The sequence below is a fragment of the Fundulus heteroclitus genome, chromosome 22 (genome assembly GCF_011125445.2).
Source record: "Fundulus heteroclitus isolate FHET01 chromosome 22, MU-UCD_Fhet_4.1, whole genome shotgun sequence".
NCBI lineage: Eukaryota > Metazoa > Chordata > Actinopteri > Cyprinodontiformes > Fundulidae > Fundulus > Fundulus heteroclitus.
In genome coordinates, this window is record NC_046382.1 from 23274540 (window position 1) to 23301276 (window position 26737).

At 41.8% G+C, this 26737-nt stretch overlaps 1 protein-coding gene across 1 annotated transcript in view; it reads right to left on the minus strand.

The window, feature by feature from the left end:
- lzts2a (leucine zipper, putative tumor suppressor 2a) overlaps positions 1 to 26737 on the minus strand; it is a 61478-nt gene that overhangs the window by 23338 nt on the left and 11403 nt on the right. Inside the window, exon 2 of the mRNA XM_036126654.1 lies at positions 10072 to 10178. The gene's annotated coding sequence lies outside the window, so the exon portion shown is untranslated. The remainder of the gene's footprint in view (positions 1 to 10071; positions 10179 to 26737) is intronic.

The following is a 26737-nucleotide window of genomic DNA, read 5'->3' on the forward strand; positions in this document are numbered from 1 at the left end:
CAGTAATGAGCCGGACTCTGCTTGCAACATTTCCTCGCAATGAAAGAAACATTTGTTTTTCTGACTGAGATATTATCCACATTTTTGAAGACATTCAGCTCCTCCCGGAACAATCTGATCAAATTGACTTTAGCAGCATAGGGATATGTGAACGTATTTTAATTTGCATCAAATGCGCAAAAAAACCCATTAGCCAGCTCTCAGCAGTTCCAACATCAACTGGCAAAGGGGAAAATGAGGATGCTGCGATGGGAAAAAGCGAAACACGGCTGACATTCCTGTTCTGCTCCAATTGCCGAATTTTCCACGAGGTTTTCCAGCCAAATTATCCAGCAGTGGTCAGTGCTTAAAACCACGGACGGTGGAAATACCAAGAATGCCGGTGGCATTGAAACAGGGGTCAGTGTAGCCAACGTACTACTGTTTGTCAGGATCACTCTGATTTAGAACTTCGCCAAGGGGAGGGGGAAATTATGATTACTTATCAGTGTAAGTGTGGTCCCGACATGGGGTTTGCTGGAGTAAATCCGAGCAACAAAGCAGTTCTAACTTCTCATTGTCCTAAAATAGGAGAGAGGAATTAAGTTTTCCCTCTTAAGCTTTCCTTCCTCCCCCCAAATGGCTCCATGAATAGAAGAGGGCTATTGTTTCAGATTAGCAGAGGGCAGAGCAGAGAGAGAGATGTGGTCTACTTTCTTGAAACCTAAGCAACCACAATTTTCCTCTAACAACATGGGATATAATGTGAGGCAGGATGAGGATGTAGCAGAGGTTTTTTTTTTTTTATTGAAGTGATTTATTAGGATGCAAGATTTGAAACAAATCTGGTAATCCAAACAAACGTTATTACAAAAGAAGCCGTTCTGTGTGACATCACTCATTAGAGATGAAGCAACACGCACACAATGCTGCAGAAACACGCCAAGTTCTGCTAACTACAGCAAGGCAAATGAGTTCCACAGCAGCTATTACATAAGCAGCATAACCACACCATAACTGTGCCAGCCTGGATGTATAATTCACATGATCCATTCCTCAGAGAGAGTAAACGGCATTGCAAAGTTGCACATGTGCAGATGTATTCAGACAAACTGTCGGTGCTGCTGTAAGCTTGGGGAAGGCGACGCGATGGCAGACTGGCACAAAAAGCACCTATTCAGCAAACTGAACCAGACAGACTTCTGATCCTCTGACGGCTCGCTCCTCCAGGGTTCGTCGTACACCATCAGGGTTTCACTATGCTCCTCAAATAAAGGTTTTGCACAAAGGCCTCCCATTAGCCGGAGTTTAGGGGAATTACTGAAAAACAATGGATGGAGTTTGCTAGTATTTTAATTTCAATTGAAGCCTTTTTTCCCCCTTATTCTGATCTTTAGAGTGAAAATGCATTACTTTTGTTGTATTTACAGGGTGTGCATATATTTTGATGTAAAACAAGGCCTATATTCTGGACTTCTGCCATTTCTGAGAGAACGCAGCGTTTAGTCCCCCTCAGCAACTGGATGAAATGGCTTACCTGAAATAACAATAGTGCACAGTTATTCTGTGTAATAGTAATGAAAAAATTGTAGATACTTCTATAAAGGTGGTGCATCCAAGCTCACCTGTATAATAGGTAAAATACTTGATGCTTCTCCAATGGTTGCATCTTGCATTTTACTGAATTTTGCTATCAGCTATCAGTCATGTTTGCAAGAATGCCTCAGAAATATTAATTCAGCTTTTTTTGTCTTTGCGTGATACAGAAATCCCCCACATTGTTGAGATGCATCAAGGCACAGACTGGTGATTATAATTTGATGATTTTCAAATTGATTAATTCTTGCTGGTGAAGGGCTGTTAAGAAACACCAAAATTGTGTATTTTTGTAATCAGTGAAAATACCATACCTAAGCCCTAATAGGTTGTGCTGACGGTGTAGTCATAAACAAAGAAGTTGGAGTCTTCCTCATTCAGCAAATGCCTACACTGTTAGCTATTTTTAGTCTCAGTGAGGTTCTTTTAAACTAAAGTCATAGGACGCACTAAAGGTGGAAATAGCTTCTTTTTTTTTCTTTTCTTTTAAAACAGCTTTTTATGACATGCTGAGATATTGTTCAGGCTGCGAAGCAGCGAGAGAGAGCAAGACTACCAGATCCCGCTCCAGATCTCAACAACACTCTTCAAAGTGGAAGTTGTCCCTGCAGGAAGTGGAGAGAGTATTATCTATTTAAAGGTAAGCTGTACATTCCACAACATACCAAAACACATTAATTTATTTATGCTGCAGGAGAGCCAGACAAAGAAAGACTTTCAGCAGATAACATGAAGGCAGGGCAGAGTACAAAGATTTTTAAAATCCGCAGGTTGGAAACTTTACGGTAAGGATCTATATTATCCAGGGGACGTCTGTTTCAGCCAGTCTTGCCACTCCATTAAAATGGACTAAAATCAGTATCCATACACCAAATCTTTAACAAACACGGAAAGCTTAAGAGAACAGTCATTGTTGCACAACACTGGATGCAAAATGGAGCATGCAATGTAAACCTCGTCCTGTCCAGAGTGCACATTAGGGAGTATGAACGAGAAGGAGCAAGAAAGCCAAACAATTTGACATCATCTCTTGTTTTAAGCCACATCCTTAACAAAGAGAGCATGTGGAGACGGGATGCAAACACGGGGAACATGAGTGAACGCGTCTGGAAAGGGTTGCAACCTGCAACATGTGACACAAATTTACCTCATTCTCCTTGCTAAGAGCAGATGAGGTAAGCCACGGTCCACGTCCCCACTCTCACTCCCCTTCACGTCAACGTTCGGGCATTTACAGAGTGAAACGTCACCCCTGCGAGCTGTGCCAAAAGACCAGCCTGGGCAATTAAATCTCTCCCTCGCTCATTCTCAAATGAAACTTTTAGCCGTCACTACATCGACAAATGCCATCAAAAAGCTCCTGTCTATAAACATCTGCTGACACGCCACTTTCAGGTCAAAACAAACCTGATGAGAAGCTACAGCATGTGGCCACCAAGCCCATAAGAAGACTTGTAATTAAGGACAGAGGGGAAACACAACAAACGGCTTCCACAGGGCTTTTCAACAAGAGAAATATAACATTTACCTTTAAAACATGAATTTTACGGGTCACAACCTGGAGTTAGAGTTTAGCTGTGTTCTTAAATCAGTGAGTGAGTGAGTGAGTGGAACAGCTTTTCTAAAGGCTGAAATTTCACATCAGTACCCCAACTTCCTCAAAAATACAGATTACAAAGGACCAGGTTAACAAAATCAGCACCAAAAACTCATAATCCCACCCGGATAAATTCAAACTGTGAGTTCTCTGCTCCCGATCCCATCCATCTTTCCATTTTTAGATCATGCAAATCAGCCAACATCAAACTAAAAAGCGATCCGCCAAATCACGAACGCCCAGCTACTTTAAAACGTTAGGGGTTTGTTTCTAATTTTAATCCAATCTGTGTGACTGGAACTGCTGAGCGACGTTCTTTCCCCTTAAACTCAGCCTCATTAATGTAGTTTCCACATCACCTTCCCCGAATACAAAGTTTTCCCTCCAGCAAGTGGGCAAGCCAAACCAAACAGAAACGCAGGAGACTAACGGCTCGGAGAGTAAAAAACAAAAAAAAACTTAATGTACTCCTCTCTATGCGGATAAATGAATCTATACGCACCCCAGTGAGAGCCCTGCATTGCTGCTGCTGATCTCTTTTTTCTTGTAACAAAAAAAAAAAAAAAAAGTAAAAATATCACTGTGATCTCTGTCAGCTGAGATTCTTCTCCTCAACGTCCTTTTCTTCTCTGTGTCCTGTGTCCTGCCTGGTCACCACAACATTCCAGTTTCCTTCGGATGCACCGATCCAGGACTTCATATCCTGACACGAGGACTTTCGAATGGAAGCCCCCCTTATCCTCCTGTCCTCGCTCTTCTCACTTCACTCCAGTGTTCCTCTTCTCAGCTTTCCTTCCCTGCTGTCTGCTGTGGCACCGCCCCTGCCTCCTCCTCCTCCTCAGTTTTCCCTCCCCTCTCCCACTTTTGTCTGCCAGCCCCTCAGCCTCTAGTTTGACTCTTAACACACACACACACACACACACTCTACTCTCCTCCCCCTTCTCTTCACAGCCTGAAACTCATCCAGCCCTCCTCCTTCACACATAATCTCCACATCAACACAATTCTGCATCGCATTTAACATTTTGGGGGATCCTTCTCCCGCTTTTCTTATTTACTGCAAGAGCATAACACCCTAAAGGCATCAGGGGAACACCTCACCCACCCACCCACCCCGACTGTGGTGTTTCTGCATCTCCCCTTTGGCTGAATAGCAGTGCAGTAACACCCAGCTGTGTAATTACCAAAACAACACGAACTAGATCAAGAGCTGCAGCCGCTGCATACGGAGCAGGGGAGGGGAGTGGAGGGGGGGGCCGGGTCGGTTGACTCAGATGGGGGTAAATTACATAACACTTTTCTGCACATCTTCACAGTTGCACTCTCGTCACGGTGTCTTGCGCTCGCGAAGGGCAAAGCGGTGTGTTGTTCAGCAGGTATTAGGGACAGCAGTGGAAAGTCAAAACCGCACGCGCCGCAGCTCGTGTTTTTGAGGGCGGTGATAGTGCTAGGCGAGGGAAGGAGGACGGTGAGCTAAAACAGAGGTAACTGAGTTTGCGCATCAAGGTAACAAAGAAAGGCCCGCCAGGGTCAGATTTCAGACAGTGAAAGTCAGGGCAAACTCTGCAGCCTCTAAATCACGGTTAACACCGGCTTACATTAAAAAGGTGACGTCCACGTGATTGAGAAGCTCACATAAAGTGTACTCGGCCTTCCTGCGCCGATACATAGTGGCACCATCTTCTGCTGCAAGGCATTCAAGGTATGCCTAACAGCTCAGCACATTCAGAGACGGAAATTGTAACCCATCTTATTTGGAATCAGCTCAAATATGGTTAGTTTGGATAAGCAGCATGAGTGAACATCAATTTTAGGTCTTGCCACAGATTTATGTCTGGACTTTGACTAGGCCATTCCAACACATGACTAGGCTTCTATCTAAATCATGCCATCATAGCTCTGGCTGTATGTTTTTGGGTTACTGGAGGGTGAAGCCCCTTTCCAGTCTCAAGTCTTTGGCCGTGTCCTGTAGGTTTCCCTCCAGGAATGCCAGGTATTTAACTCCATCCACCTTTCATCAACCTGGAACAACGTGCCTGTCTCCACTGACGAAAAGCATCCCATAAGCATCCCCACAGCATGATGCTGCCACCGCCATCTTTTACTGGGGAGATAGTATAACCCGGTTGATGTGCAGATTTTATGGTTCCACCACACACAGCGTTTCTGACATTGACTAAAAAGCTTAACTTTGGTCAGATCTAACAAGAGTACCTACTTTTATCCACGTTACATCTGCTTGAGGCAATCTGCAACCAGAACCATCTTCCATCTTTCTCTCAACAACGGCTTTCATTCCACTTTGCTATAAAGGCAAGACTTTTGAAATGCTGTCAACAGATTTTTCCACCTGAGCTGCGAGTCTCAAGCTCCTCCCCCCACGAGCATCATTGATTCTCTCATTAATTCTCCAATTAATGTTCTCTTTTCCCAGACGTCCATGTCTTAGGAGATTTATAATTATTCCAGAAACATTAAATTTTCAAGTATTTGGCTCAACAGCACTCTGTGGGGTATCCAGTATGTACAGTTTAATTTGTACATATAGATGTATAGGAAGTGTGTGTGTGTGTAAAAATAAATCAAAATAAGAACATACAGTGATGCTATCTGAACTGTTCTGCCAGCTTTGGCTCATCTGGTCAGGAATCAAACAAATCCGACGATCTAGCCTCTTTACGAGAACCCTGCGACTTCCCTCTCAGCTCCCACATCTGATCTGCGCGAAATAAAACGAAATGTTATTGTCCAAAGGACATGGGATAGAGGAGAGATGAGGAGAGATGAGATGAAGAGGCAGCGATAAGAGAAATGAGATAAGCCTTTTCTAAAGCTAAAATAATGAAAAGACATGCTTCGGGGGTTCTAGGAAACCCAGCTACAATTAAAAGTAATTGCTTTTAAAAAAAAAACACCTATTTGCGTCACTGCACTTTTTTCTTTGAGTCATGCAACATCAACAATTCTTGGCATATTGTTTTCCGCTGCCATGGAGAACCAGTAGGAAGTGCAAACTATGCTGTGTGCGTGTCTTTTTTATTCTCTCTTCCTGGAACTTCCCTGTACCTCCCTTTGACTCCCAGGCTGGTATAGCAAGAGAGAAGAAAGTCCACTTGTGCATTCTGACTTGGCACTTTACCGCCATTAACACAGGCCAGCTCTTTTCCAGGCAAAAGCACAACACCAGAAAGCTTTTGAGTCTTTTAGGTGTGTGCGTATGTGACACCATGTGTATAGACTTGTACTTGCAGCTGAGTATTTTCATACTTTACCACCAAAGTGAGAAATTTAATGTATTCACTTTTTTGTTTTTTTCTCGTGGCTTAGGTTAAAGGTGTCAATTAAGTTTAGGTTAGTCAAGGCAAGGCCATAGAAAAGGGTTGAAAACGAACGGAAGTCAATGGAAATCCCGACAAGGTCCCTGGTAAGTACTTGTGTGTGTGTGTGTGTGTGTGGGGGGGGGGGGGGGGGTCAGAAACAACTTTCATTTTGGCCTCTGAAAAGGTAATAATAACCTACAAGCTGAGTGCATCAATGCAGAACAACACAATTGAACCCTTTGGAGCCCGGAAAAACCTGGAGCTGCCACACATTGTGATTTTTTATTTAACCTTACACAAACAGATCTTTTGTATTTTGTCCATGTGACATGAAGATGCCCTAGTAGCAGTTAGACCACAGAAAAAGTACTGCCAACTACAACTATTTGGGTTTTAGCTGAGTTTTAAGGTCACATTTGTTCTAAATGTTTAAAAGGTTCTCTTTGGGGTTTATTCTACTCAAGGATGTTGATCCCTTTGCAATTAAACCCATCGTTGGTACTTTTGGCCTGCTGGACTAATCTTAATTCTGTACGGCAGAAAATTAAAAAGCATGCCTTATATTGTGAACTCCTCTGGGTTTCCAGACAATTTGGCAACAAAACAAACAGGGTACTGCACCATATTCCAAGACTAAATGATCAGCAAGCTGACAGTCTGATGATGGGTCCAGTCAAACCAGCTTGCTTCAACATTACTATTATTAAAGGTAATGGAGTATAAATAGACTTATACCAGTTTAAGTTCTGAGGATGTTCATAATCCTCATTACCGCTTGTTTCAGCCATTGTGCCCTATTGTACAGTACTTCGGCCCTCAGAGTGATATGCTGGTTACGACATAAATGGCTGTTAAAACAGGATTACTTTCCTTGTCTGAGTTAATATCTCCAACAAAAAGTCCATCTGAGTGGACAAAATCCCATTTGGAATAAATAAAAGATGCTTGTCCAGCAAAGTGTTTACTAAAGCCAACAAATCTCCCTAAACTTAAATCCTTGCATCAGCCATCGTTTTTTTTAGTAATGCTTCTGTTTAAAACTTCATGCTTTCTTCAAATCACGCAATCTTTCTACTTGCGCTGTTGTGCACAGGAAGTGCACATCTGGATGTTTACTTTGAAGTAACAGCACAGCGCTAACCAGGCTAGCCAGATTGATAACGTGTAGCACTCTTCCGCACATTATCATTCTGGGTCTCCTCCTGTTGAATCCGTCCGTGGAAAGGAGGTTACATGCAGCAAAACTCTTCGAGCTGATTAGACAAAGCAACACAGAGTGTCCACCTACCAAAGGTTGGTTTTAGCCAATCACGGTATCAAATGAAAATGTAAGCAGCAGGCGTTGTGAGAAACCACAACAAGGTAAGCTAGTCAAGACAATTCTTGCTGTTCTTCTTTCAAAGATGAAATTGTGGATTCTGACAAAACAGATGCAATAGCAGCAGCTCCATGTGCGTCCTCCTGCGCTGCTTATGTTGGTTCGGCTGTGGGCCCGGCAACTCTTGCTTTTGTCAAAGGGGTTTGGCCCATTTAAAACCATAAAACTGCAACGTGATTGGCCCGAACCACTTTTTTAAAAATTATTTTATTTCAGGCTTTTCCGGGCCTTTGTCGGGACAATTGCTTTATTATCTAACCAATGAAAAAACAAACAAACATGGGTTTGGACATTAAGATCGGTTAGGACTGCATCCAACGAGACAACAAAAATGCACTGGTATAGGCTAGAAAAATGTGAATGCACGCCGTAAATGTAAAGCATTTGTCTGAAAGTAGGATTCAGTGATTAATCCTGAATAATTAGGAAATGAATGCTGGGAATTTTGTTTGGTGCCATCTCAGTGAAACATATAGATACGAAAACTTGACAAAAAAAAAGCAAAAAACAAACATCACCACAGTCATTAAGGCTGCATATCAGATAAAGGAGCAGTCACTACATCTACAGTAAATGTGCAGGCAAACGTTGATATTGTGAACACTTTTCTCTTTTCAATATTACATTGATGAACAAAACATGAATGCTGGGCCCTTGACACATAATATCCTTTCTAATATGGCACCTAAGCGGTAGCCTCGTGAGACCATCCTGATCTCGCGAGCTTTCAAGGTTTCACTCGCAGATCAGTCTGGCTACTTTCCGTTAAAGAAAATTTGGAGCCGTTCACCAAACGAACGTCCAATCAGCGTTGGCTTTGAGGCGGGTTGAGGTGTGACGCAACGAGAAGCGCGACAGTTCAGTCTAAAGAACATGGCGGCTTCAGCCGATGAAACTAGCGTTAGCGCGGCTATCGAGCAAGTTTTATCGGAATTACAGAGTATTTCTTTGCTGAGCTAACGAGCCTTTACCTGCAGCAGCAAGAGTAGCTTGGCATGTGGTTGTGTTTTCGTCATCGCTCTGTTAGTTCGTTGATCTGATTGGTTTATTTGGCCCGTCTATCACCAACATAGGCCAATCAGGTAACCAGTATTTTCGCCCCTTCCCAAAATTACTTAAACGGAAGGTTTTCAGATGGATATGCGGAGCAAATCCATCTGGCGGAGTCAGGTAACCTAAGCGGTCCTTTGCGGCTGCAACATTGCACACACTGATGCTTTGATGAGAACTGCGACAGAATAAAGTGAACAGCTCTAAGTAGCACCTCATTATAAATATGTTTCACCCAAAGCACCGGCCGGCACCAACACAAAGTCTTTTGCGGTTGAAAAGTGATCCTCCAACAGAAGTGGTGAGAAACAGCGAGGAAAATGCAATGAAGAAAGGGGACAGCTGGACTGGGACAGGCTGAGCTGGACAGGAGCAAAGATGGAGGGCAGAGGACAGAGAAGATCTGTAATGGATACTCCGAAACTAAGAGAGACAGACAGCTGCTGCCGCTGCTGCTGCTGCTGCTGCTGCTGCTGCTGCAGCGACCACACAGTGTTATCACCCAACAAATCTTTCAAACACAGCCCCTAATAAGAAGTTCAGGGCTGTCATCTATAAAAATGTTGCCTAAAAATGCCACAGACTGGTAAAACTGATGAACAAGGCACTGTTAAACGAAGATTGCATCTAATGGACGGTAAAAACTGATTTGTTGCAGAGGCAAACATTCAGTGACATACCTTTCTATGAGCCACCCGACTGCCATATGAAGCAACTTTGACCCTATTAGAAATTTCTGACCCCTCATTCCCTCTCCTCCCTCCTCCCTCCTTGTGTCGGTCCCACCAACTGCTGTCCATCTCCGAAGCTCAGCCTAAAACAGAGTCTTCGCAGAGGGCAGGACCCTCAGTTCCCATAAATATACCTGCATCTGTGTGGGAAAATAACTACAGCAGGTCACTCTAAAGTTAGGTCACTTTAAAGTTAGTCAGCATCAACTCAGTCCATTGATCACCGTCCATGTCTGCCTAAAAGACAAGAGGGGAGAAGAACAAAACCTAAAACGGGAGGGAGAGATGCAAAGAAACAAGAGTGGTAGGAGGAAAGGGGTGGGGGGACGTCGTTTGACTCAGCAAATACTGAAGGTCAGCGTCATCAGAGAAGGGCTTTGTCTGCAGAAGGGTATTTATTTCTTCTGTGTGGTTATTTACCTCAGTGTGTCGCCCAGCGTGCTCCTCCTGGAGGTCTGGGGGAGGTAGGATGGCAGAGAGCTCTCATTCCCAGGCTTCACTCAGCTCTGCACCTCTTCCAATTTCACCTAGTTAATAATAATAATAATAATTAAAAACCATTCCTTTTTAAGTGCCATTACCAAATAACATCAATTCTTCAACATTTTTTATTATCTGCAAGACAGAAAACAAAAAGCTCTTTGTTAGATAAAAATGAGTCGGCCATTTGCTGCTAATCGAGCGGGAACTAAAAGCTACACGGATGGCCAGTACATTATGATAATTTTCATTCTGAAGCGAAAGTGGAGTGAACATTAATGAGTCTGGCTTCCTGCACAGGCTACAATGCACGGCACACAGCTAACATAAAAGCATTCCACACAAACTAAAGCTAAACATAAATTCACACAAAAGGTTGAGTCTGTAGAACATTCCTGGTGGAAAAAAAAATGCTAAAGACATTAATGGAACATCTTTCTGCAGATCAAGATTTTTTTTAAATAATACTTGCGCATACGTCACCATACAAATGAGTCTGCAGCTAAAAGAGGGCCGAAGAAGCTGTTTCACCATATTTATCGACAGGAAACAGCCCTCAACAGGAGTTGCAACAATGGAAAGGGTTATAGAAATCACTCAGGAGGGCAAGGAAGGGGTGAGCAAAGTAAAACACAATCGTTGTTGCCAGTTAGCTGCGTCTAATAAATGGGAGCAAATACAAACAAAGAGGCAATGCCGGCTGTAAAAGTGAAACGTTTGGCTGCAGGTGGGATTCAGTGGCGAATCCTGAATAATCAGAAAGGGAAGCTGGAAAGTTTCTCTGGTTCCACCAAAATCAAACATATAAATATAGGTTTGATGATACAACGACTGTCAAAGCGAAAGCAATGAGCGTGAAAGCTTCAGCTACAGTATAGAACAACTGACGGAGAATTCTCCAAAAACTAGACAAAGTACTGCAAAAACGGAACTGGAAATAAGTAAAATGTTCTTAAAATTTGTGTATCTGTTCTTGATTTGAGCAGGTAAATAAGATGATTTGCCAATGGAATAAGAATTTTGCACTTAAAATAGGAACAATTCATCTCAATCATCTTATTTCAAGTGCAGGATGTCTAATTATCTTATTTTAGGGGTCAAAATACTCATTCTATTGGCAGATAATCTTATTTACCTGCTCAAATCAAGGATAAATACACTAACTTTAAGAAAATTTTACTTTTTTTTTAGATCCGTTTTTGCAGTGAAACAAAAAAAAAATAAAAGGAAGCGGCTAAATCTACCTTTCACCAATCTTTAATTGGTGAAAGGAATGCTTTTATGGTCTTATAAGCCGTCCTGAATGATGTAAAACTTTAATAATCTGTACAACTTTTCAGTGAACTCCTGCACAGGGTAAAGACAGAATAAGAAGCGCTTTAATAAGACACTGAGCTACCAGAACCAAACTTTATTCAACCGTATACATAAACCGCCACTCTTTCTTGCTTCTTCCCAACTATCTCTCCTTACAGTTGGTCAATGAGGCAATCGGGCAGCTTGTTACTACCTGATAAGTGATACCCTATTGATTCTTGCTCTCTAGTTGCTGTTGTAGGAGTCATTTATGCCACACTGCCTCACTGCCAGCCTGTGCTCCACAGCTGCTTGTATACTGTATGGCTCGGATGCGTATGGCCTAGATGTAGCTGATCAATGGTAGCAAGAAGCTCACTATGGATTGTTTTTTAGCTAATCTCAAGGCAATGAGGCTTGGAGGTGTGGAGCCATTGGCTCTGCAGAAGCGTGGCCACCTCTGAGCACCACGAGCCATGTCATGGCTGAGGTGCCGTCATTCCCGATCGCTTCCACTTTGTTTTAACGCCACTAACAGCTCACTCTGGAATATTTAGTAGCGAGGACATTTCAGACAGTCTGCATGTCCTGGTCCTGGACCGTATACACCTGTGGTCATGAAAAGTGAAACCTCTGGGTTCAATGTTTTCCATGGCTGAGCCAAATAAGGTTGGATATAGAAGGAATAAAAGGCTAAAATACAAATGTGGTGTAAATATACACCACATTTGTATTTTCATAAACTATTCGACCATTTTTAGACATACAACTCAACATCAAACACAAAATATTGGCACACTTAGCAGAAAATAAAGCTTAGTCTGTACTATTAGATCTAAAGCAGCAAGAATCCTTTTATTTAGACCAAATTAAGGCAATTATTCAGAATGTCTCCTTCCTAATAAGTTTTTTTTATTATTATTGTGAATCGTGTTCTCAGCTGTTTCAGTTGAAAGTTTATCCAACATATTGGGAACAAATGTCCATGCAGCCTACCACAGATTAAAGCAGCGACCAGAACCTGAGAGTTATGCCATTAGATGATTGTCTCAGTCCAGATTTGATCCAACATGCTGTCGTTGTCGTAGTTAAACACGATGAAGCGGGAGCTGGGGAAGGGAAGTGGGGGTTTTAGTCTGTCCTGTCCTGACAGAGGGGGAGAGGACAGGTGGGGGTAAGGTCTTTCCAGAGGGACTCGGGGTCACATTACGGGTCAAATCAGCAACATGACAGATGTCCCACCCTCTTTAAATTTCACTCATATAAGCAATATGGACAGTAACCCTTATGTCATTGTAATGTGCACAACAGCAATGCCCTTAAAGTTACTTAGAAATGCAATCACAAATATGCAAAATTATATGTGCACTGACTTTGACCTAGGTCTGTCTTTGAAGTCTTTTTAATATTTATAAAAACCCTCTGCAAGGCAGGACCTGCGAGGATTTACGGCCTTTCCCCGACACACATAGGGTTCATAAACACGTACGTACAGTCGCACAGACGGACAAGGCACACCAACTTCCTCTCTCATCTTCTACTCATGCATGATGGATGGCTGCAACCCTAAGGCAGCAGATTAGATTGAGATTATAATCCATTATATCTCCTGCGGATAGATTACACTGTGACTGCAGCATATGTCCTCACGTCTGGGACGACCCTTTGTGTCAAGATGATGAGACAATGATTCAGGACTGCCGCTCCCACAGGATAATGTGACTGAGCAGGTCATTAAGGTTCGGCAGAATTTCTGGCTGAATGGACTCAATTTGTAAATCAGACAGATTGCTCCTATAGTTACTGTGTTTCCCTGTCCTGGAGAGCTACAACTCTGAAAAGGGGGGGAAAAAAGTACTAAAATGTGTTGCTTCATCTGCGCTAAGGTGACACCAGGAGAGTGGGACAAATTTTCAGATCAGCCCCAAACAAACTGATTATCAGGATATTCAATCTTGAAGCCTTGTTAGTATATCCATTTGTACATATACTATTTGTGAATGCACTATATAAAAGGAGTTGTTCATACCTCCAAATAATCAAAATCAGGTATTCCAATCACTTCCATGGCCACAGGTGTATACAATCAAGCACCTAGGCTGTCGACTGTTTTTACAAACATTTATGAGATAATGGGTCGCTGTCAGGATCTCAGTGGAGTCCAGCGTGGGTGTGCTATAAGATGCTATAATATAATATAGGATACTATACCAAATGGAAGTGATCGGGAACGTCAGTAACCCGGCCACGAAGCGTTAGGCCACGTAAACTGACCTGGCTGATCAACAGCAACCATGGCAGAGCAGCTGCAACCAATCCACATATCACCAAGTGCAACGCAAAGCATTGGATCCAGCGGTGTATAGCATGCCGCCACTGGACATGGGGAGTATGGGAGGGGGGTGGAGTTGTGTCCTAGTGGTTGGTGCAGCGTGTTTCCCTTCTAAGAAGGCTGCAAGTACCCAGTCCGACCCAGCAGACTACCACTGTGGATTCCTGAGGAAGACCGTTAGCCCCAGGTTGCTCCCCGGGTGCTGTGAGCTACCCACTGCGCCCTAAGGGATGGGCTAAATGCAGAAGACACATTTTACATTTTGTTGGAATGTACAATAGGGGGTTTTCACTGACGTCACTGGCCAACTTCCGGTCCGCCATATTGGGTGGTTCACTTCCTTATCTCTAGTTGCCGTACACGTATTATCGTATCGCGAATGGATAAGTACGCCAGCACGCTAGAGCGACCAGATAAGGACGTATATCTGAGGAAATGTTCCGTGATCGACCATATGGACCCGTATGCCCTCCACGGTGCCTTGTTTAGCCATAATCCAGATGATTGGCCAAATGTAGAGCACGGCGACATAGTGCATTACCTGGTGTTCAGTGAAAACCCTCTGCACACTCTTGAGGAAATGAGAGCTTACAAGGGTCTAGAGGCTCACAACCAGTTCACATCTGGTTATGTACATCAAGGAAATCGCCATCATACGTGGACGGGTGAGTTTTAATAAGATGGTAAAAATGTAAACGATCCGACGCAAATGTATCGCATGCTTCTGCGGTGGCTGACGGCCGGCGGCCGGCGGTGCGCGAAGGCGCTTGGCTGCACGGCCGATCGACGCCGCTCGCGGCTTTAATTATTTAAGCAGAACAATGACCAGTGCAAAATTAAGTTGTATTTACCATATTGGCGTCGGTAGGAGCTGCAGATAATAAAGCCAGCAAACAGTGGGAACACAGCAACTCGTTCAAAGGTAAGCTGTGCTCAGACGGGCTCTGGCACATGCTAACTGTTAGTGCTAACAACCACTCACGCATGTAATGTACTTTTAACTTGCTGCTATGTGTTTCAAACGTTTAGAACACACTCTCATTGACATCGGGATACTGTGGAAAGTTATGATCGGTCGACTTACAGCCGCGATCCAAGCGAGCCGACGACTCTTTGTTATCGCTAACAGTTGTTCTCCGTGGTTGCGCCTCCAGGCAGGAAAGCGGTGGAAAATTAATCTGTTTCTATGTTTTTCCCATGGCGATCATGTGTTGCGCTGTTACAGCCCACAATACAGCAACGGTTTACCATGGTTGAAATCAAGTTAAGGTGAAATTAATCAAATTAAAACACGGCTGAGAGAGGGAGTACAGAACGCGGTAGTAATAGGCAGTAGAGGCGGCGGAGGCAGTCAACACGACAGCCGCGGAAAGTAATAAGTCATGACGCCCAAGCCCTATTATTAATATATTCTTCTTACATGTTTTAAATACTTAACAGTTAATTACCTGTGACAAAGTGAGCACCGCAGACTCTGGCGTATTCCAACTTAACACCGTCCAAATCGGACCTGGATATCCGTGTCAGCCATAGGTGACGGCGTTGTTCAGAGAGCTGTTTTTTTTTTCACACTGATTCACTATTACGGCTGGTAGGCGATAGAAAGAGCGTTGATCTCCACCTCCACGGGCCGTGCAACCAACCATTAAACACGTTTTCCCCTTTGTTCACTTCCAATACTGCCTAAGGCGTCATACAATGCAGGTCAACGGTGCGAAACGACTGCCACCCAATATGGCGGACGCGCTGAGTAGTCACGTGAGCGTGACGTCAGCTGAAAACCCCCTATTGCAATGATAAAAAGATTTCCTTGTTTTTCTAGAACAGTGGAGGCATGCTCTCTCTGACGTGACGAATCGCACTACTCCATCGGTTTGGTGGTTGCTCGGCGAACGGTCCTTGTCTGACTGCATTGTGCCGAGTGTAACGTTTGGTGGCGGTTTGGTGTGACATTGTTTTTCTGGAGCTCGATATGTCTTCTTAATTCCAGTGAAAATACTACTGAATACTTCAGCATACTAATAGATTTTGGACGATTCCGTGCTCCCAACTCTGTGGGAACAGCTTTGAGATGGCCCCTTCCTTCTCCCATAAGACTGTGCACTAGAGCACAAAGTAAGGTCCATAAAGACGTGGATGAGAGAGTTTGGGTTGGATAACCTCGACTGGCCTGCACAGAGTCCTGACATGAGACCCAGGCCTTCTCGTCCAACATCAGTGTTTGACCTCACAAATACGCTTCAGGAAGAATAGTCACAAATTCCCACAAACACACTCCAGAACGTTGTGGACAGCCTTTCCAGAAGAGCCGGAGCGATTACAGCTGCAAAGGGTGGACCAACGTCTTATTGAACCCTATGGGTAAAAATGGGATGTCGGTTGAGCTCACATGTGAGTCAAGGCAGGTGTGTGAATACTTTTGGCAATATAGGGTACCTCCTCCCTCTGTCAAATGTTTTGGATAGTAAATGTAATTATATGAGCACTGGTGACACTGGTGTTATGGACTCGCACCTACGGGTGATCCTGCATGCCCCAATATCCGTCTACACCAACATGGAGATCTTTAAAAGCAGTTTTTGGTGAGAAAAACTGTAAAAAAAAAAGTAACTCTATGGTTCAAACATGTGGATTAGATACAGGAAATTTAACAAACATATGCAACATATCACATTTTACATATGCCCACTATCTCTTTCTGTGCTAAAAAACACAGCAGTCAAGCATTGTTGGTTAGTAGATTTCAGTAAATATCACACACACACATATATATATGTAGTAGCTATCACAGAAATGAATCGCCAAGTGCTTTATAAAAGCAGACCATAAAAGTCCTAACAGGAAAAAGTAAAGTACAACATTTTTAAAGAACCTGAGGTAAGGCCCATGTGAACATAAACGTCTCCAGCTGCTTTTTAAACGAGTCCAGGCTTAAGACAACATAAAAACTAATGAAGCTTGTTCTACAGCTAAGGTGCAACGATCCCTTCAGGTTTTAAATCTGGTCCTTGAGACTCTAAGCAGATTTAGGCTTGGGGACTCGAGAGCTCAAGTTGGAGTGTGTGGCTTTAACAATTCAGTCATATTATTATTCAAAATTTGTTTCTGTTAAATTAATTTAGAAACTAAATAAGAAAGGTTAAACAGACCATGAAGAACAACTGTGCTTCAGACAATTCATCATAATCCAAAGGTAATATTTATTCTGCTCACCCCCCAACTCAATAAATAATCGTTTAGATCAACAAGATCTCAGTCTTAACCAAAATAACTATCAATACAATTTTTCCATAATCTGATGTAGATGCAGATTGTTCCAAAATGGGAGGAAGAAAATATATTTGGAGTGGCGTGTAGCCACGGCTTTTGTCAATCAATTTAAAGGGAATTGACAGATAAGAAAAAACAAAAACAAATACACAATATTTCTATAAGTAGCTTAGAAAATTACTCCCATAGGAGCAATATTAGAACAATTATTGAAATAAAAAAAATATCTGTGTCTCACCAAACTCTCCATGTTCAGCTCCCACTAGCCTTTTTTCAATCAATTAAATCAATTAACTTCTGCAACTATAAAGTTTTTAAATACATTGGTCTGAGAGAGACTAACAATCTGAATATATTTTATAGAATATGATTCAAGAATCATTGTCAATCATTAGTAGAAATATATTATACAGTTGTTAAAATTGCCATACAATTTTTAAAGCTGATTTAAGAAACTGAAATTACTTGAAATCTTACCTCCTAAACTAAATATTAATAAAAGTTCGATTTTTCAGGCCGTGGTGTCGCTAAACTATGATAAAAATTGAAATAGATTCATGTTCATATACACAAAAACAGCTATTTTTATAGTAAAAATTAAAATAGATTCATTTATAGTAAAAATTAAAATAGATTCATGTTCATATACACAAAAACAGCTATTAGGTCTAATACTTTTAGAGAAATGCCTATGCCAAATCCTCCTGACCAATCAGAGAAATACTTGCTGTATTTCTATAATAGCACCCGTGTATGAAGGTCTTTTTGCTCATCCTCATAATCTTTGTTAAATAAGAGAGGTGAAAAGTTGAGAGCATAATTCTTACAGTCAAATTCAATCAGTGGGAATGAAGTGGCTTTTCCACCTTCACTCTGCCATCACCTGAACCCTTACATTAAGTCTTTGCAAGATTTGTTTGTTGCCGCTGCCTGTTTCCAAAAAAAAAAAAAAAAAAAAAAAAAAGGAGAGCTGCTTTGTTGCAGTAATACATCCTCTGTGATGGCTGGCCCGCTTTCCTGCTTGCTTTCCTTGTGTAAGCACACATACATAAAACATAATTTGCCGCTTCCATTTCTGACTTTTATTCAGCCGGGATTTGGTGGCAGACAACATCAGAGCCACGGAAAGCCGAGCGGAGCAGCGAAACACTGCAGCCTTTCCTCTGATCCCTCAGAGAGGGAGGGAAGCAGAGAGAGTTGGCGGCGTTACAGAGAACAGGGTTTAATCACTGACCTCTACACTTACAACAGAAGACAAATGGCCCTGATTAATGAGCAGCATTCATCTTGCAGGTTAAGAAAAGAACAATGTGAACTGTGTTTGGCCGCGCTGCTCTGATAGATGTGCCTGCTCTCTGCTTAAAGCCCTATCCTGTTAGCTTTCCCCTCACCTCTGATGGAACAAGTCCTGTCAGCGCAGATCCAATATTCTTCACTAGAGGGCGCCCTGTCTAAACCTGCCCACCATTCTTTGACTCGACTCTGACCTCATTGAAACGTCTGGTCAATTAATGTAATGTACTGTTTACGGGAGACAACAGTGCTCGGCGGAAATAATCTAAATATCCAGACAACACTATATTTGTAGAGTAATAGAAGCATTTTGGAAATAAACATTATTTCAAATACACTGTACTTGCTTGAATCTGAGCTGCTTTTAGGAAATCCATTTTTCAGAATCAGAAAAAGTACAGTTTCAGATATTTCCCAGCACTTTCACTTAATCGACCCCTTGCTTACTTCAGTTTGTATAAGATTTATGTTTGGCTGCTGTCGTTCCCAAGATGTATGTTTAAAATCATCAATGAAGACAGACTCTGCACACTATTACTGTTACAATTACTATTATTATTAATTATCAGTGTTACTATTACCGTTCCTTTTCATCTAACTGCACAAATCAAATGAGTATTTTGAGCAGCAACATTATAAACGTCTATCTTAAAATATTCTGCTGTGACCTATGGCCAGTGGCGAATCTTGACCCCCCCCCCCCCAAAAAAAAACCCCAACAACAACTACTTTGCAAAAAACAAAAAAAAACTTTCAAAAGTATAATACATATTAAGAACTAAAAGTTGAATTGTTTGACATTGCGTCCTGACCCCCCTGCGTTATAAAATATTTTCTAACAGATAAATCTAAAAACAATCAACAAACAAATCTAGAGGGGTCAATCTAAACAGATCTAGAGACACAGGCCAGAGGTACAGATTTCAAAACATTTTATGAAATAGGATTCCACTTTTTTCCGAAGCTGCATGGAGATGGTCAAAGATCAGGTGAAGGGAAAACTCCAGCAGCACTTGCAATAGTAAGAAAAAAACATGCTGACCAATCTGCGTTTTGGCTTGTGGCCTTTATCTGGATCATTACAACTCACCAAACTGTTCCCTTCAGAAGGGTTTCAAAAACCACAAACAGTGATTTACAGAATCAGGTCATCAGTGTCATCTAATCCAGCCCATGTTTTTATCCGGCCTTTATGATCTTATCTCAGTCTAGGGTCCTAATGACAAATGAAGGCATTAATATGTTGTTTTTCTCTTTACAAATACGGTTTAATTTTTTTTAATAAATCTCAGGAATAGGTAGGAGCAATCTACCCAGGTGAAAGTATTTTTACCAGAGGATTATATAATCCCCTGCCGGCCGCACAGCTGCACAGCTGGTAGCACTGTTGCCTTTCAGAAACAAAGGTCCTGGGTTCAACCTGGGGTCTTTCTGCATGGAGTTTGCATATTCTCCATTGTTGTTTGCCCTTGATGATCTGCTAATCCATCCTGGGAGTCCCCTGCCTCTCACCCATTGACCGCTGGCACCAACCGTATTTCTTCATTTATTGGAAGTCAAGTAATTTTCCCATCATTCACCAACATTATGTCCCATGTTTTCCTAATATTGTGCAGTCACCACCTCTAGTCCATGCTCCCAGAGCTGTTCTTGGGTAGTTCTGCTCAATTGTTCTTTAAATTGCCCCCATTTCTGTGATTTATCTACATCAGCAAATGGATGGATGATGCATGTCCAAGTAACATCTGTTCAAACATCAGGATTCAGTATTTTCTCATTGCAAAAAGATTGGTCACATGGGAGGATAGAGTAGAACAGCTGATGTGTGAGCAGATAAAAAATGAACTTCAGCGGGGGTTTTAAAAAAGTAATAAAATATTTAGACATAGACTTTATTGTCTTTCAGCTGCACATTCACAATGTACATTTGAGTAAACCTTTGTTGCAAGGCTCCAAGTAAAAAACAAAAGACAAAAGAGAAACATTAGAAATATAAGTATTTGTCATTTGTCAGGAATACAGCAGTAATTCCTGACAAATTAAGTTTTTTGTGTGTGCATGTACAAAAAAATATATTATTCATTAGTAATTTGTCTCCAAATGTTTTCCACATTAATTACGTTGGAGTAAGATCAAACGGACCAATGGCACTAAATTCAATTCAATTCAATTTTATTTATATAGCGCCAATTCATGAAACATGTTATAGCAAGGCACTTTCCAAAGTCAAATTCAATCAGATTATACAGATTGGTCAAAACATTTCCTATATAAATTATCTTAAAACATTTTGCCACATTATTACCACACCACAAACATTAAGTTGTTTCATATTCATACTAATTTTGTATGATAGATCCCCAAAAAGTATGGAGGAATCCTGAAGTGGATTAAAAGTGGTTTTCTTATTTTCTAATGAGTGAAAATCTGAACAGTCTGGTCCCTTTCCTTTACTTTGATACCCCTAAATAAAATCTGATGCAACCAAATGCCTTCAGAAGTTACCAAATTAATTAGTAGAGTTCCCCTGTGTGTAACTTCATCTCAATATCAATCCAATTAGTCTGTGAAATCCTTACAGATCCATTAAAGAACTTCAGTGCTTTATTAAGGAATTAAGATGTAATGAAGTTTAGAAGACAATACCAAAATCAATATTTTGGCCTACATGCAAAACACCGAAAGCTAACACTGCATATCTCCCTGAACACACCATCCCCCAATGAAACATGGTGTTGTCTGCATCATGCTGTGGAGGCTGGCAACCATATGCACTTTTCAGATGTTTATTTCAATATACTTTGCAAATCCTCTACTCTTTTCCTTACACTTCACAATGACAGGCTTCCTAGTGTTGAGGTGTTGATTTAAATGCCCATGACCTACATAGACGTTTGTGGTTATGAGGAGAAAAAGTTTGAGGAGAATTAATACTTTTGAACGGTACTTTAAATCGACAAAGTCTCATCATATACATGCATATGTGAGATACTACTGTATATCTGAACTGTACCTGGCAACTTAGTTCAAATTCAAAAATGCAGCAGCTGCACCAAGTGACCTCCTCCTTGAAGAAGGTCAACACCAACAAGGCTGCAGGTCCAGACATGGTGTCAGGTCGGACACTTAAATCATGTGCTGACCAACCATCAGGAGTCTTTCTGGATCTTTAACCTCTCCTTGCAGCTCTCCACGGTCTCTGCCTGTCTGACATCATCCATCATCGTGCCCGATCCCAAAAAACCCACCTACACCTGCCTCAACGATTATGGTCCCGTCGCTCTGACCCCGGTGATCATGAAGTGCTTCGAGAGGATCCTCCTACATAATATCAAGGACGCCACCCCTGCTGAACTGGACAGCCTGCAGTTCTCCTACAAGGAGAATTGCTCCACAGAGGATGCGGTCTCATTAGCACTGCACTCAGCTCTGACTAATCTGCAGCATCCCAACACCTATGTCAGGATGCTCTTCATGAACTTCAGCTCGGCCTTCAACACCGTGCTCCCAGGCATGCTGGCTCTGAGGCTCCACAACCTGGGATTATCCACACCTCTCTGCTCCTGGATCAGTGACTTCTTCACCAGCAGGTGGTGAGGACAGGGTAATGCACATCTGCTCCACTAATCCTCAACACAGGAATAGTGCAGGGTTGTGTCCTCAGCCCTGCTCTCTTCACCCTTTTCACCCAGGACTGTTCTGCTGTCCACCCCACAAACACAGCGGTGAAGTCTACGGACGACACCACTGTAGTGGATCTCATCTCCAACAACAATGAGTGGTGCTCCAGGAACAACCTGATCCTGAACACCCGTAAGACTAAGGAGGTAATAATAGACCACAGGAGGTCCAGGAGGACTGAACACGCTCCTCTCTAAATACAGGGTAGGAGGTGGAGCACGTGGACAGCATTAGGTTCCTGGGCATTCACATCTCCTCTGACCTCTCCTGGACTACAAACACCTCCCACCTGGTGAAGAAGGCCCAACAACGACTCTTCTTCCTCAGGAAACTGAAAAGGACTAGACTTTTCACTAAGCTGCTAAAAACTTCTACAGGCCTATCATAGAGAGTGTTTTATGTCTCAGCATAACTGTGTGGTATGTGAGCTACACAGTTCAACAGAAGAAGGACCTAGCATGGGTGGTAAGAACTGCGCAGTGGATTATGGGATGCCATCTGCAGGATCTAGACTCAATTTAAGCAGAACGGGTCCAGAGAAGGGCCAGACACATCTCCACTGATCTCACCCGGTCGGGTAGTGAGCTGTTTGCCCTTCTCCCATCAGGTAAACGCTTCAGAAACCTAAAACCCAGAACTAATAAATTCATGAACAACTTCTTTCCAAGAGCTGTGAGGGCTATCGCCCCCTGCTGAGAAGTTTGTGGTCCATCATGTTACAATCACACAACTGTTATTGGCTATTTGTACACTCTTTTTCTCAGGAATATGAAATAGCATTTTTATGTAAATCAAGCTTCAAGATCACAGCACAAAACTACCTTATTACTTGAGACTCATGACGGACTAATCCATGTAACATGGCTCGCTAAGGGACTGATATCAGAGTTCTCAGACTCTGCTACATACTTTTTTTAATCTTTTGTATGCTTTAATGTGTGGGAAAAAACTGTAAATAATAAGTCTGTTGTGCTTGCATGTCAGTGTCTGACTCAAAGGCAATTTCACTTGGTGACAATAAAGGATTCTTGATTGTAGGCTATTCTCTTAACATCTCAAAATAGCTTGTTTAATATTTAGCTTCCTGGATCGCTGGAATAAAATGACCTGTAAACAAACTGCTACACTATCTTTTATTAAACCCGCCTTTCTATTCACTCATGGGACGTTCCTCTGTCTTCTCAGCGGTCAGATTAGATGACATCTGGATGTTACAGCAGCAACGGGGTGAAGCTATCCCCACAGCCAATCTTCAGAACAGCAGCTCAGCCACAGCTGCACACCATCAGCAAGTCACTAAGAAAATCGCAAACTGATGTAGTTGCATGTTTACTGACACCATGTGAATAGTGAAGGTAATTATTTGAAGCTTTTCTTTTGTTTGTTTTGCTGTGTTGTAGCCAGCAGCATCACAAGCTGACCACACAGACGAAAAGGAATGAGCTGAGGATAATTAAGAAATCAGAAACAAAGGCAGCAGGAACGTTTTCATTTTCCCCTTTTCAGCGCTTAAATCACTGCCGGAGCCAAAAGCTTTGTCCCGTCTTTTGTATCTTTCAGACTGCCTCTGCTGTAGTAACAATTTGTCTGTCTGGAGGACGTGGATCATCTCTTTTCATTTCCCACGCTTTGTCTCTAGTCTTGGTATTTTCAACCTCCCTATCTTTTTAGCCTTTCATCATAATTTCAAACAGATTTCTGCACACAGAGAGCTTTGTCTTAGCAGAAAAAAAAAAAAAAAACAGCGTGGCAATGTTGCCGCAGCGCAGGCAGGGGGGCAGCCACACCACAAAAATACTCAAACTTTGATAAACTGCAAGAAGGCTGCTGCTGTTTCGCCTAACATCAGTCACACAAACTCAAAAGTTATAATTTTACCGGTAGAAAACATCTAAAGCTCTTAAGAATAGATCTGTAATATACGTCCCCAAAAGTGCACAGTTTGTTTCCAAATTCAGCCTTTGTAAAAGTGAAAACAACCGAGTCTCTTTGCATTTGATTGCACGTGTGCACATCGTGAATGCTGACATTTTAGCGTATTCATGAATCCGTGTCCTTTGCCACGGGACAATGCATGTTATTGGAGCAGGGTGAGCCGGGCCAGCAACGGCTGAAACAAACGAGGCCCTGTGCAACTCTGACACGGTCCCGGCCGACGGTCATTGTGGAACCCAGGAAGTTGGAGGGAATTTTATGGTCGCTTCCTGTTCAGTCTTGAAATATTTTCCAAAGGAACCAGTTGCGGCTGTACAGATAAATGCTCTAGCCCTGCGACACATTACTAAACGTTTGGTAGGGGAAGCGCAGAAAACATTTACATAAAAATTAGAAACAAAAGAGTAAAAGTCAGCCTATTTTCTAGAAGAGAATCCAAGAGAGAGGCTGTTTTAGGAGTAGACTTACCAAAATGATCTACTCTTGAAGAACAGATTTTATAGCTGTGACATCATCCAGGCAAGACAGATCACCCGCTACTACCATCTAATGTAGAACAGATTACTGGATCAATTTGTGCTTCTGTGCTTTTTTGTTTCTCTTGTTGTGTCTCTGTTCTGTCTTCTCTAACCCCCAGTCGGTCGAGGCAGATGACCGTTCATACTGAGCCTGGTTCTGCTAAAGGTTTTCCTTCCCGTTAATGGGGAGTTTTTCTTTCACTGTCGCTTTATGCTTGCTCAGTATGAGGGATTGCTGCAAAGCCATGTACAGTGCAGATGACTCTTCCTGTGGCTCTATGCTTCCCCAGTAGTGAATGCTGCTTGTCGGGACTTTGACGCAATCAAACTGGTTTCCTTATATAGGAATTTTTTTACCAATCTGTATAAACTGATTGAATTTAACTTTGGAAAGTGCCTTAGGATGACATGTTTCATGTATTGGCACTATATAAATAAAATTGAATTGAAAAAAAATGGAATTGAATATATTCCTGTTTCGGTTTATTTTTAAGCTGTGTATCAGAAAAGGTTGATGTATCATTTTCTCCCTTTTATCTCCTCTTTCTTTCACCTTTTCTCCTTTTTTCCTTCTTCTTTCTTTCTCTGTTCTACTTTCTTATTGTAGTGTCCATATAGCATGAAATATTCCCTGCATAAATTATAATAAAGCTAGTTACATGTATCAATCAAGCGGAGCACTATGGCGAAAGCAGTACGGCTCCACTTGTGAAAATCTGTTGGGCTGTTTTTGGCATTAAGACAACAATTCTTAATGCCACATTTCCAGACAGAACACTATTAAAAAAAAAAGAAAAAGAAAAGGTTGATGCATGCATTAAAAAGAAAACAAAAAGGCTGATGTATTTGTTAGAAATTTCTGCACTTGTTTGAGGTCCAAGCAGAATACTTTGAAAGAAGTGCAGCAGTATTTGTGCATCCAATGATACCAGACTATTTTCTAGGTTAACATGGTGAACCATCCCCATGATTGGAGACGCGCCGCGCTGCAAATTGTGGCCAACTTATGAGCTCCAGTTTTTGTAAATCGTTAAGCTGCCAGTACTTACATGTGTACATAAGCACACATGAGCAGAGGTGACGTCACACCCTGTGTGCAAGAGACCAAATTTCAAAAATAAACATAAATTATTACAGAGTTGAGATTTAAACTGTATTTTACTAGCATCTTATACTAGCATATATCAGCTAGTATATGTAGGCATCTTAACATGTACAGTTTTCAATCAAATCTCTTCTGTTCCTCTAACTTAATTAAGACCTCATAGACACTGAAAATTACTCCCTCAGAAAAGTGTTGCTGTCAGTGTGACCTGGTAGTTCTCAGTATTTTCTATTATTTTTTTTTGTTCCTGGCAGGATAGCCAGCTGAAAACAGGCCAACTCCGATCACCTGCTGATTTTAGGCGCATATCTGCTCATGATACTAAATATCCTGAACCGATCCTGAAGTTACTGCAATAAGTCGCTCATCCTGCCTCAGATTTGCAGTACCACATGTAACAACATTTAACATTAAGTGTTTTTAATACGGACCTCTTAACGCCAGCTAAAGCACCACACAGGACTTGTAATGTCACACCGTCTGATAGAAGAAGCAGAACTGCAACATCTGTTGCTGCAGCACATCCGTATCAGAAAGATCCAATGCTGATACCAGATCAGAGAAAGAATCCCAGCGTCAAATGAAATTTCAAAGTGAACTTTAACGTGGACAAAATATACTAAGAATTTTTGATGTCATCAACTGTAAAAGATAAAGAGATATGCTCATTTCTGAAGGTTGGAACAAACAAGAGGTGATAGCAACATAAAGAAAAATGTTATGATCACATGATTAATAGTTAAGTAGGGCAGAGTCGTTTCTGCAACACATCCTCTTTTTATAAGGCCCATGAGTGGCAACAATAAACAAGGACAACAAGCTCCACAATAAAGAAAGAAGTGCAATCACCTTTAACTGCACCATGAGGCAGAACAAAAAGGAGGAAGTCCATTGATGTGCAAATGTGAACCCACTACAAACAAAGGGAGATAATGCGACTAATTGATCCCCAAGAAGAAGTGTTCCTCCTCTTTGTCTTTGCATAAACTAAACAGAAAGCAAGCGGCTCCCGTACCCTTCAACCTCTTTACCCACACGGCCATGTGATGTGCTAGTGTGTGATTTGGTTTTGCCCAGTGGCAGAGGTTAGCAATTATATATATATATATATATATATATATATATATATATATATATATATATATATATATATATATATATATATATATATATATA